A 13,714-nucleotide genomic window follows, 5' to 3' on the forward strand; every position below is an offset into this window, starting at 1 on the left:
CTGATCATTACCTGAAAGTATCATCCAGTTTGGGTGAAAAAATATTTGCTGAGATTTCTGGAGATTCGTAATTTTTGGAAGCTTGGCAACCCCTTTCCATGAAAGTGTTTCTCGCCAGTCACTGCTTAGGGCTACATCAAGAGGAAACAAAACATAGAGATAGAACGTGAAACTACTTTACTGTGTCAAGTTTCAAGAAGCTAGCACAAACCGTGTTGGATTTAGAGTTCCAAATACATCTATCAATATAGGAGAAAACATATTGAAACCTAAAAATTCAAACTGTTACTGCAAATGTACGCTTCAACATAGAAGCACGAAATTTGGGAAACCAAGTCACCTTCGTGTACTGATCATTACCTGAAAGTATCATCCAGTTTGGGTGAAAAAATATTTGCTGAGATTTCTGGAGATTCGTAACTTTTGGAAGCTTCGCAACCCCTTTCCGTGAAAGTGTTTCTCGCCAGTCAGTGCTTAGGGCTACATCAAGAGGAAACAAAACATAGAGACAGAACATGAAACTACTTCACTGTGTCAAGTTTCAAGAAGCTAGCACAAACCGTGTTGGATTTAGAGTTCCAAATACATCTATCAATATAGGAGAAAACAGAGTGAAACCTGAAAATTCAAACTGTTACTGGAAATGAACGCTTCATCATAGAAGAACGAAATTTGGGGAACCAAGTCGCCTTAGTGTACTGATCATTACCTGAAATTATCATCCAGTTTGGGTGAAAAAATATTTGCTGACATTTCTGGAGATTCGTAATTTTTGGAAGCTTGGCAACGCCTTTCCATGAAAGTGCTTCTCGCCAGTCACTGCTTAGGGCTACATCAAGAGGAAACAAAACATAGAGATAGAACGTGAAACTACTTTACTGTGTCAAGTTTCAAGAAGCTAGCACAAACCGTGTTGGATTTAGAGTTCCAAATACATCTATCAATATAGGAGAAAACAGAGTGAAACCTCAATATTCAAACTGTTACTGGAAATGAACGCTTCAACATAGAAGAACGAAATTTGGGGAACCAAGTCGCCTTCGTGTACTGATCATTACCTGAAAGTATCATCCAGTTTGGGTGAAAAAATATTTGCTGAGATTTCTGGAGATTCGTAACTTTTGGAAGCTTCGCAACCCCTTTCCATGAAAGTGTTTCTCGCCAGTCAGTGCTTAGGGCTACATCAAGAGGAAACAAAACATAGAGATAGAACATGAAACTACTTCACTGTGTCAAGTTTCAAGAAGCTAGCACAAACCGTGTTGGATTTAGAGTTCCAAATACATCTATCAATATAGGAGAAAACAGAGTGAAACCTGAAAATTCAAACTGTTACTGGAAATGAATGCTTCATCATAGAAGAACGAAATTTGGGGAACCAAGTCGCCTTAGTGTACTGATCATTACCTGAAAGTATCATCCAGTTTGGGTGAAAAAATATTTGCTGACATTTCTGGAGATTCGTAATTTTTGGAAGCTTGGCAACCCCTTTCCATGAAAGTGCTTCTCGCCAGTCACTGCTTAGGGCTACATCAAGAGGAAACAAAACATAGAGATAGAACGTGAAACTACTTTACTGTGTCAAGTTTCAAGAAGCTAGCACAAACCGTGTTGGATTTAGAGTTCCAAATACATCTATCAATATAGGAGAAAACAGAGTGAAACCTCAAAATTCAAACTGTTACTGGAAATGAACGCTTCAACATAGAAGAACGAAATTTGGGGAACCAAGTCGCCTTAGTGTACTGATCATTACCTGAAAGTATCATTCAGTTTGGATGAAAAAATATTTGCTGACATTTCTGGAGATTCGTAATTTTTGGAAGCTTGGCATCCCCTTTCCATGAAAGTCCTTCTCGCCAGTCACTGCTTAGGGCTACATCAAGAGGAAACAAAACATAGAGATAGAACGTGAAACTACTTTACTGTGTCAAGTTTCAAGAAGCTAGCACAAACCGTGTTGGATTTAGAGTTCCAAATACATCTATCAATATAGGAGAAAACAGAGTGAAACCTCAAAATTCAAACTGTTACTGGAAATTAACGCTTCAACATAGAAGAACGAAATTTGGGGAACCAAGTCGCCTTAGTGTACTGATCATTACCTGAAAGTATCATCCAGTTTGGGTGAAAAAATATTTGCTGACATTTCTGGAGATTCGTAATTTTTGGAAGCTAGGCAAACCCTTTCCATGAAAGTGTTTCTCGCCAGTCACTGCTTAGGGCTACATCAAGAGGAAACAAAACATAGAGATAGAACGTGAAACTACTTTACTGTGTCAAGTTTCAAGAAGCTAGCACAAACCGTGTTGGATTTAGAGTTCCAAATACATCTATCAATATAGGAGAAAACAGAGTGAAACCTCAAAATTCAAACTGTTACTGGAAATGAACGCTTCAACATAGAAGAACGAAATTTGGGGAACCAAGTCGCCTTAGTGTACTGATCATTACCTGAAAGTATCATCCAGTTTGGGTGAAAAAATATTTGCTGAGATTTCTGGAGATTCGTAATTTTTGGAAGCTTGGCAACCCCTTTCCATGAAAGTGTTTCTCGCCAGTCACTGCTTAGGGCTACATCAAAAAGAAACAAAACATAGAGATAGAACGTGAAACTACTATACTGTGTCAAGTTTCAAGAAGCTAGCACTAACCGTGTTGGATTTAGAGTTGCAAATACATCTATCAATATAGGAGAAAACAGAGTGAAACCTAAAAATTCAAACTGTTACTGGAAATGAACGCTTCAACATAGAAGAACGAAATTTGGGGAACCAAGTCGCCTTAGTGTACTGATCATTACCTGAAAGTATCATCCAGTTTGGGTGAAAAAATATTGGCTGAAATTTCTGGAGATTCGTAATTTTTGGAAGCTTCGCAACCCCTTTCCATAAAAGGGTTTCTCGCCAGTCAGTGCTTAGGGCTACATCAAAGGAAACAAAACATAGAGATAGAACGTGAAACTACTTCACTGTGTCAAGTTTCAAGAAGCTAGCACAAACCGTGTTGGATTTAGAGTTCCAAATACATCTATCAATATAGGAGAAAACAGAGTGAAACCTCAAAATTCAAACTGTTACTGGAAATGAACGCTTCCACATAGAAGAACGAAATTTGGGGAACAAAGTCGCCTTCGTTTACTGATCATTACCTGAAAGTATCATCCAGTTTGGGTGAAAAAATATTTGCTGAGATTTCTGGAGATTCGTAATTTTTAGAAGCTTGGCAACCCCTTTCCATGAAAGTGTTTCTCGCCAGTCACTGCTTATGGCTACATCAAGAGGAAACAAAACATAGACATAGAACGTGAAACTACTTTACTGTGTCAAGTTTCATGAAGCTAGCACAAACCGTGTTGGATTTAGAGTTCCAAATACATCTATCAATATAGGAGAAAACAGATTGAAACCTAAAAATTCAAACTGTTACTGCAAATGAACGCTTCAACATAGAAGCACGAAATTTGGGGAACCAAGTCACCTTCGTGTACTGATCATTACCTGAAAGTATCATCCAGTTTGGGTGAAAAAATATTTGCTGAGATTTCTGGAGATTCGTAACTTTTGGAAGCTTCGCAACCCCTTTCCATGAAAGTGTTTCTCGCCAGTCAGTGCTTAGGGCTACATCAAGAGGAAACAAAACATAGAGATCGAACATGAAACTACTTCACTGTGTCAAGTTTCAAGAAGCTAGCACAAACCGTGTTGGATTTAGAGTTCCAAATACATCTATCAATATAGGAGAAAACAGAGTGAAACCTGAAAATTCAAACTGTTACTGGAAATGAACGCTTCATCATAGAAGAACGAAATTTGGGGAACCAAGTCGCCTTAGTGTACTGATCATTACCTGAAAGTATCATCCAGTTTGGGTGAAAAAATATTTGCTGACATTTCTGGAGATTCGTAATTTTTGGAAGCTTGGCAACCCCTTTCCATGAAAGTGCTTCTCGCCAGTCACTGCTTAGGGCTACATCAAGAGGAAACAAAACATAGAGATAGAACGTGAAACTACTTTACTGTGTCAAGTTTCAAGAAGCTAGCACAAACCGTGTTGGATTTAGAGTTGCAAATACATCTATCAGTATAGGAGAAAACAGAGTGAAACCTCAAAATTCAAACTGTTACTGGAAATGAACGCTTCAACATAGAAGAACGAAATTTGGGGAACCAAGTCGCCTTAGTGTACTGATCATTACCTGAAAGTATCATTCAGTTTGGATGAAAAAATATTTGCTGACATTTCTGGAGATTCGTAATTTTTGGAAGCTTGGCATCCCCTTTCCATGAAAGTGCTTCTCGCCAGTCACTGCTTAGGGCTACATCAAGAGGAAACAAAACATAGAGATAGAACGTGAAACTACTTTACTGTGTCAAGTTTCAAGAAGCTAGCACAAACCGTGTTGGATTTAGAGTTCCAAATACATCTATCAATATAGGAGAAAACAGAGTGAAACCTCAAAATTCAAACTGTTACTGGAAATTAACGCTTCAACATAGAAGAACGAAATTTGGGGAACCAAGTCGCCTTAGTGTACTGATCATTACCTGAAAGTATCATCCAGTTTGGGTGAAAAAATATTTGCTGACATTTCTGGAGATTCGTAAATTTTGGAAGCTAGGCAAACCCTTTCCATGAAAGTGTTTCTCGCCAGTCAGTGCTTAGGGCTACATCAAGAGGAAACAAAACATAGAGATAGAACGTGAAACTACTTTACTGTGTCAAGTTTCAAGAAGCTAGCACAAACCGTGTTGGATTTAGAGTTCCAAATACATCTATCAATATAGGAGAAAACAGAGTGAAACCTCAAAATTCAAACTGTTACTGGAAATGAACGCTTCAACATAGAAGAACGAAATTTGGGGAACCAAGTCGCCTTAGTGTACTGATCATTACCTGAAAGTATCATCCAGTTTGGGTGAAAAAATATTTGCTGAGATTTCTGGAGATTCGTAATTTTTGGAAGCTTGGCAACCCCTTTCCATGAAAGTGTTTCTCGCCAGTGACTGCTTAGGGCTACATCAAAAAGAAACAAAACATAGAGATAGAACGTGAAACTACTTTACTGTGTCAAGTTTCAAGAAGCTAGAACAAACTGTGTTCGATTTAGAGTTCCAAATACATCTATCAATATAGGAGAAAACAGAGTGAAACCTAAAAATTCAAACTGTTACTGGAAATGAACGCTTCAACACAGAAGAACGAAATTTGGGGAACCAAGTCGCCTTAGTGTACTGATCATTACATGAAAGTATCATCCAGTTTGGGTGAAAAAATATTTGCTGACATTTCTGGAGATTCGTAATTTTTGCAAGCTTGGCAACCCCTTTCCATGAAAGTGTTTCTCGCCAGTCACTGCTTAGGGCTACATCAAAGGAAACAAAACATAGAGATAGAACGTGAAACTACTTCACTGTGTCAAGTTTCAAGAAGCTAGCACAAACCGTGTTGGATTTAGAGTTCCAAATACATCTATCAATATAGGAGAAAACAGAGTGAAACCTCAAAATTCAAACTGTTACTGGAAATGAACGCTTCCACATAGAAGAACGAAATTTGGGGAACAAAGTCGCCTTCGTTTACTGATCATTACCTGAAAGTATCATCCAGTTTGGGTGAAAAAATATTTGCTGAGATTTCTGGAGATTCGTAATTTTTAGAAGCTTGGCAACCCCTTTCCATGAAAGTGTTTCTCGCCAGTCACTGCTTATGGCTACATCAAGAGGAAACAAAACATAGACATAGAACGTGAAACTACTTTACTGTGTCAAGTTTCATGAAGCTAGCACAAACCGTGTTGGATTTAGAGTTCCAAATACATCTATCAATATAGGAGAAAACAGATTGAAACCTAAAAATTCAAACTGTTACTGCAAATGAACGCTTCAACATAGAAGCACGAAATTTGGGGAACCAAGTCACCTTCGTGTACTGATCATTACCTGAAAGTATCATCCAGTTTGGGTGAAAAAATATTTGCTGAGATTTCTGGAGATTCGTAACTTTTGGAAGCTTCGCAACCCCTTTCCATGAAAGTGTTTCTCGCCAGTCAGTGCTTAGGGCTACATCAAGAGGAAACAAAACATAGAGATCGAACATGAAACTACTTCACTGTGTCAAGTTTCAAGAAGCTAGCACAAACCGTGTTCGATTTAGAGTTCCAAATACATCTATCAATATAGGAGAAAACAGAGTGAAACCTGAAAATTCAAACTGTTACTGGAAATGAACGCTTCATCATAGAAGAACGAAATTTGGGGAACCAAGTCGCCTTAGTGTACTGATCATTACCTGAAAGTATCATCCAGTTTGGGTGAAAAAATATTTGCTGACATTTCTGGAGATTCGTAATTTTTGGAAGCTTGGCAACCCCTTTCCATGAAAGTGCTTCTCGCCAGTCACTGCTTAAGGCTACATCAAGAGGAAACAAAACATAGAGATAGAACGTGAAACTACTTTACTGTGTCAAGTTTCAAGAAGCTAGCACAAACCGTGTTGGATTTAGAGTTGCAAATACATCTATCAATATAGGAGAAAACAGAGTGAAACCTCAAAATTCAAACTGTTACTGGAAATGAACGCTTCAACATAGAAGAACGAAATTTGGGGAACCAAGTCGCCTTAGTGTACTGATCATTACCTGAAAGTATCATTCAGTTTGGATGAAAAAATATTTGCTGACATTTCTGGAGATTCGTGATTTTTGGAAGCTTGGCATCCCCTTTCCATGAAAGTGCTTCTCGCCAGTCACTGCTTAGGGCTACATCAAGAGGAAACAAAACATAGAGATAGAACGTGAAACTACTTTACTGTGTCAAGTTTCAAGAAGCTAGCACAAACCGTGTTGGATTTAGAGTTCCAAATACATCTATCAATATAGGAGAAAACAGAGTGAAACCTCAAAATTCAAACTGTTACTGGAAATTAACGCTTCAACATAGAAGAACGAAATTTGGGGAACCAAGTCGCCTTAGTGTACTGATCATTACCTGAAAGTATCATCCAGTTTGGGTGAAAAAATATTTGCTGACATTTCTGGAGATTCGTAAATTTTGGAAGCTAGGCAAACCCTTTCCATGAAAGTGTTTCTCGCCAGTCAGTGCTTAGGGCTACATCAAGAGGAAACAAAACATAGAGATAGAACGTGAAACTACTTTACTGTGTCAAGTTTCAAGAAGCTAGCACAAACCGTGTTGGATTTAGAGTTCCAAATACATCTATCAATATAGGAGAAAACAGAGTGAAACCTCAAAATTCAAACTGTTACTGGAAATGAACGCTTCAACATAGAAGAACGAAATTTGGGGAACCAAGTCGCCTTAGTGTACTGATCATTACCTGAAAGTATCATCCAGTTTGGGTGAAAAAATATTTGCTGACATTTCTGGAGATTCGTAAATTTTGGAAGCTAGGCAAACCCTTTCCATGAAAGTGTTTCTCGCCAGTCAGTGCTTAGGGCTACATCAAGAGGAAACAAAACATAGAGATAGAACGTGAAACTACTTTACTGTGTCAAGTTTCAAGAAGCTAGCACAAACCGTGTTGGATTTAGAGTTCCAAATACATCTATCAATATAGGAGAAAACAGAGTGAAACCTCAAAATTCAAACTGTTACTGGAAATGAACGCTTCAACATAGAAGAACGAAATTTGGGGAACCAAGTCGCCTTAGTGTACTGATCATTACCTGAAAGTATCATCCAGTTTGCTTGAAAAAATATTTGCTGAGATTTCTGGAGATTCGTAATTTTTGGAAGCTTGGCAACCCCTTTCCATGAAAGTGCTTCTCGCCAGTCACTGCTTATGGCTACATCAAGAGGAAACAAAACATAGAGATGGAACGTGAAACTACTTTACTGTGTCAAGTTTCAAGAAGCTAGCACAAACCGTGTTCGATTTAGAGTTCCAAATACATCTATCAATATAGGAGAAAACAGAGTGAAACCTAAAAATTCAAACTGTTACTGGAAATGAACGCTTCAACATAGAAGAACGAAATTTGGGGAACCAAGTCGCCTAAGTGTACTGATCATTACCTGAAAGTATCATCCAGTTTGGGTGAAAAAATATTGGCTGAAATTTCTGGAGATTCGTAATTTTTGGAAGCTTCGCAACCCCTTTCCATGAAAGGGTTTCTCGCCAGTCATTGCTTAGGGCTACATCAAAGGAAACAAAACATAGAGATAGAACGTGAAACTACTTTACTGTGTCAAGTTTCAAGAAGCTAGCACAAACTGTGTTCGATTTAGAGTTCCAAATACACCTATCCATTTAGGAGAAAACAGAGTGAAACCTAAAAATTCAAACTGTTACTGGAAATGAACGCTTCAACATAAAAGAACGAAATTTGGGGAACCAAGTCGCCTTAGTGTACTGATCATTACCTGAAATTATCCTCCAGTTTGGGTGAAAAAATATTTGCTGACATTTCTGGAGATTCGTAATTTTTGGAAGCTTGGCAACCCCTTTCCATGAAAGTGCTTCTCGCCAGTCACTGCTTAGGGCTACATCAAGAGGAAACAAAACATAGAGATAGAACGTGAAACTACTTTACTGTGTCAAGTTTCAAGAAGCTAGTACAAACCGTGTTCGATTTAGAGTTCCAAATACATCCATCAATATAGGAGAAAACAGAGTGAAACCTCAAAATTCACAATGTTACTGGAAATGAACGCTTCAACATAGAAGAACGAAATTTGGGGAACCAAGTCGCCTTAGTGTACTGATCATTACCTGAAAGTATCATCCAGTTTGGATGAAAAAAAATATTTGCTGACATTTCTGGAGATTCGTAATTTTTGGAAGCTTGGCAACCCCTTTCCATGAAAGTGCTTCTCGCCATGCACTGCTTACGGCTACATCAAGAGGAAACAAAACATAGAGATAGAACGTGAAACTACTTTACTGTGTCAAGTTTCAAGAAGCTAGCACAAACCGTGTTCGATTTAGAGTTCCAAATACATCTATCAATAAAGGAGAAAACCGAGTGAAACCTCAAAATTCAAACTGTTACTGGAAATGAACGCTTCAACATAGAAGAACGAAATTTGGGGAACCAAGTCTCCTTAGTGTACTGATCATTACCTTTAAGTATCATCCAGTTTGGGTGAAAAAATATTTGCTGACATTTCTGGAGATTCGTAATTTTTGGAAGCTAGGTAAACCCTTTCCATGATAGTGTTTCTCGCCAGTCAGTGCTTAGGGCTACATCAAGAGGAAACAAACCATAATGATAGAACGTGAAACTACTTTACTGTGTCAAGTTTCAAGAAGCTAGCACAAACCGTGTTGGATTTAGAGTTCCAAATACATCTATCAATATAGGAGAAAACAGGTGAAACCTCAAAATTCAAACTGTTACTGGAAATGAACGCTTCAACATAGAAGAACGAAATTTGGGGAACCAAGTCGCCTTAGTGTACTGATCATTACCTGAAAGTATCATCCAGTTTGGGTTAAAAAATATTTGCTGAGATTTCTGAAGATTCGTAATTTTTGGAAGCTTGGCAACCCCTTTCCATGAAAGTGTTTCTCGCCAGTCACTGCTTAGGGCTACATCAAGAAGAAACAAAACATAGAGATAGAACGTGAAACTACTTTACTGTGTCAAGTTTCAAGAAGCTAGCACAAACTGTGTTCGATTTAGAGTTCCAAATACATCTATCCATATAGGAGAAAACAGAGTGAAACCTAAAAATTCAAACTGTTACTGGAAATGAACGCTTCAACATAGAAGAACGAAATTTGGGGAACCAAGTCGCCTTAGTGTACTGATCATTACATGAAAGTATCATCCAGTTTGGGTGAAAAAATATTTGCTGACATTTCTGGAGATTCGTAATTTTTGCAAGCTTGGCAACCCCTTTCCATGAAAGTGCTTCTCGCCAGTCACTGCTTAGGGCTACATCAAGAGGAAACAAAACATAGAGATAGAACGTGAAACTACTTTACTGTGTCAAGTTTCAAGAAGCTAGCACAAACCGTGTTCGATTTAGAGTTCCAAATACATCTATCAATATGGGAGAAAACAGAGTGAAACCTCAAAATTCAAACTGTTACTGGAAATGAACGCTTCAACATAGAAGAACGAAATTTGGGGAACCAAGTCGCCTTAGTGTACTGATCATTACCTGAAAGTATCATCCAGTTTGGGTGAAAAAATATTTGCTGACATTTCTGGAGATTCGTAATTTTTGGAAGCTAGGCAAACCCTTTCCATGAAAGTGTTTCTCGCCAGTCAGTGCTTAGGGCTACATCAAGAGGAAACAAAACATAGAGATAGAACGTGAAACTACTTTACTGTGTCAAGTTTCAAGAAGCTAGCACAAACCGTGTTCGATTTAGAGTTCCAAATACATCTATCAATATAGGAGAAAACAGAGTGAAACCTCAAAATTCAAACTGTTACTGGAAATGAACGCTTCAACATAGAAGAACGAAATTTGGGGAACCAAGTCGCCTTAGTGTACTGATCATTACCTGAAAGTATCATCCAGTTTGGGTGAAAAAATATTTGCTGACATTTCTGGAGATTCGTAATTTTTGGAAGCTAGGTAAACCCTTTCCATGATAGTGTTTCTCGCCAGTCAGTGCTTAGGGCTACATCAAGAGGAAACAAACCATAATGATAGAACGTGAAACTACTTTACTGTGTCAAGTTTCAAGAAGCTAGCACAAACCGTGTTGGATTTAGAGTTCCAAATACATCTATCAATATAGGAGAAAACAGGTGAAACCTCAAAATTCAAACTGTTACTGGAAATGAACGCTTCAACATAGAAGAACGAAATTTGGGGAACCAAGTCGCCTTAGTGTACTGATCATTACCTGAAAGTATCATCCAGTTTGGGTTAAAAAATATTTGCTGAGATTTCTGGAGATTCGTAATTTTTGGAAGCTTGGCAACCCCTTTCCATGAAAGTGTTTCTCGCCAGTCACTGCTTAGGGCTACATCAAGAAGAAACAAAACATAGAGATAGAACGTGAAACTACTTTACTGTGTCAAGTTTCAAGAAGCTAGCACAAACTGTGTTCGATTTAGAGTTCCAAATACATCTATCCATATAGGAGAAAACAGAGTGAAACCTAAAAATTCAAACTGTTACTGGAAATGAACGCTTCAACATAGAAGAACGAAATTTGGGGAACCAAGTCGCCTTAGTGTACTGATCATTACCTGAAAGTATCATCCAGTTTGGGTGAAAAAATATTTGCTGACATTTCTGGAGATTCGTAATTTTTGGAAGCTTGGCAACCCCTTTCCATGAAAGTGCTTCTCGCCAGTCACTGCTTAGGGCTACATCAAGAGGAAACAAAACATAGAGATAGAACGTGAAACTACTTTACTGTGTCAAGTTTCAAGAAGCTAGCACAAACCGTGTTGGATTTAGATTTGCAAATACATCTATCAATATAGGAGAAAACAGAGTGAAACCTAAAAATTCAAACTGTTACTGGAAATGAACGCTTCAACATAGAAGAACAAAATTTGGGGAACCAAGTCACCTTAGTGTACTGATCATTACCTGAAAGTATCATCCAGTTTGGGTGAAAAAATACTTGCTGAGATTTCTGGAGATTCGTAATTTTTGGAAGCTTGGCAACCCCTTTCCATGAAAGTGCTTCTCGCCAGTCACTGCTTAGGGCTACATCAAGAGGAAACAAAACATAGAGATAGAACGTGAAACTACTTTACTGTGTCAAGTTTCAAGAAGCTAGCACAAACCGTGTTGGATTTAGAGTTCCAAATACATCTATCAATATAGGAGAAAACAGAGTGAAACCTCAAAATTCATACTGTTACTGGAAATGAACGCTTCAACATAGAAGAACGAGATTTGGGGAACAAAGTCGCCTTAGTGTACTGATCATTTCCTGAAAGTATCATCCAGTTTGGATGAAAAAATATTTGCTGACATTTCTGGAGATTCGTAATTTTTGGAAGCTTGGCAACCCCTTTCCATGAAAGTGCTTCACGCCAGTCACTGCTTAGGGCTACATCAAGAGGAAACAAAACATAGAGATAGAACGTGAAACTACTTTACTGTGTCAAGTTTCAAGAAGCTAGCACAAACCGTGTTCGATTTAGAGTTCCAAATACATCTATCAATATAGGAGAAAACAGAGTGAAACCTCAAAATTCAAACTGTTACTGGAAATGAACGCTTCAACATAGAAGAACGAAATTTGGGGAACCAAGTCGCCTTAGTGTACTGATCATTACCTGAAAGTATCATCCAGTTTGGGTGAAAAAATATTTGCTGAGATTTCTGGAGATTCGTAATTTTTGGAAGCTTGGCAACCCCTTTCCATGAAAGTGTTTCTCGCCAGTCACTGCTTAGGGCTACGTCAAGAGGAAACAAAACATAGAGATAGAACGTGAAACTACTTTACTGTGTCAAGTTTCAAGAAGCTAGCACAAACCGTGTTGGATTTAGAGTTCCAAATACATCTATCAATATAGGAGAAAACAGAGTGAAACTTCAAAATCAAACTGTTACTGGAAATGAACGCTTCAACATAGAAGAACGAAATTTGGGGAACCAAGTCGCCTTAGTGTACTGATCATTACCTGAAAGTATCATCCAGTTTGGGTGAAAAAATATTTGCTGACATTTCTGGAGATTCGTAATTTTTGCAAGCTTGGCAACCCCTTTCCATGAAAGTGCTTCTCGCCAGTCACTGCTTAGGGCTACATCAAGAGGAAACAAAACATAGAGATAGAACGTGAAACTACTTTACTGTGTCAAGTTTCAAGAAGCTAGCACAAACCGTGTTGGATTTAGTGTTCCAAATACATCTATCAATATAGGAGAAAACAGAGTGAAACCTCAAAATTCAAACTGTTACTGGAAATGAACGCTTCAACATAGAAGAACGAAATTTGGGAAACCAAGTCACCTTAGTGTACTGATCATTACCTGAAAGTATCATCCAGTTTGGGTGAAAAAATATTGGCTGAGATTTCTGGAGATTCGTAATTTTTGGAAGCTTGGCAACCCCTTTCCATGAAAGTGTTTCTCGCCAGTCACTGCTTAGGGCTACATCAAGAGGAAACAAAACATAGAGATAGAACGTGAAACTACTTTACTGTGTCAAGTTTCAAGAAGCTAGCACAAACCGTGTTGGATTTAGAGTTCCAAATACATCTATCAATATAGGAGAAAACAGAGTGAAACCTAAAAATTCAAACTGTTACTGGAAATGAACGCTTCAATATAGAAGAACGAAATTTGGGGAACCAAGTCGCCTTAGTGTACTGATCATTACCTGAAAGTATCATCCAGTTTGGGTGAAAAAATATTTGCTGACATTTCTGGAGATTCGTAATTTTTGGAAGCTTGGCAACCCCTTTCCATGAAAGTGCTTCTCGCCAGTCACTGCTTAGGGCTACATCAAGAGGAAACAAAACCTAGAGATAGAACGTGAAACTACTTTACTGTGTCAAGTTTCAAGAAGCTAGCACAAACCGTGTTGGATTTAGAGTTGCAAATACATCTATCAATATAGGAGAAAACAGAGTGAAACCTAAAAATTCAAACTGTTACTGGAAATGAACGCTTCAACATAGAAGAACGAAATTTGGGGAACCAAGTCGCCTTAGTTTACTGATCATTTCCTGAAAGTATCATCCAGTTTGGGTGAAAAAATATTGGCTGAGATTTCTGGAGATTCGTAATTTTTGGAAGCTTCGCAACCCTTTCCATGAAAGTGT

The sequence above is a fragment of the Spermophilus citellus genome (genome assembly GCF_964194105.1).
Source record: "Spermophilus citellus genome assembly, chromosome: 6".
Taxonomy (NCBI): domain Eukaryota; kingdom Metazoa; phylum Chordata; class Mammalia; order Rodentia; family Sciuridae; genus Spermophilus; species Spermophilus citellus.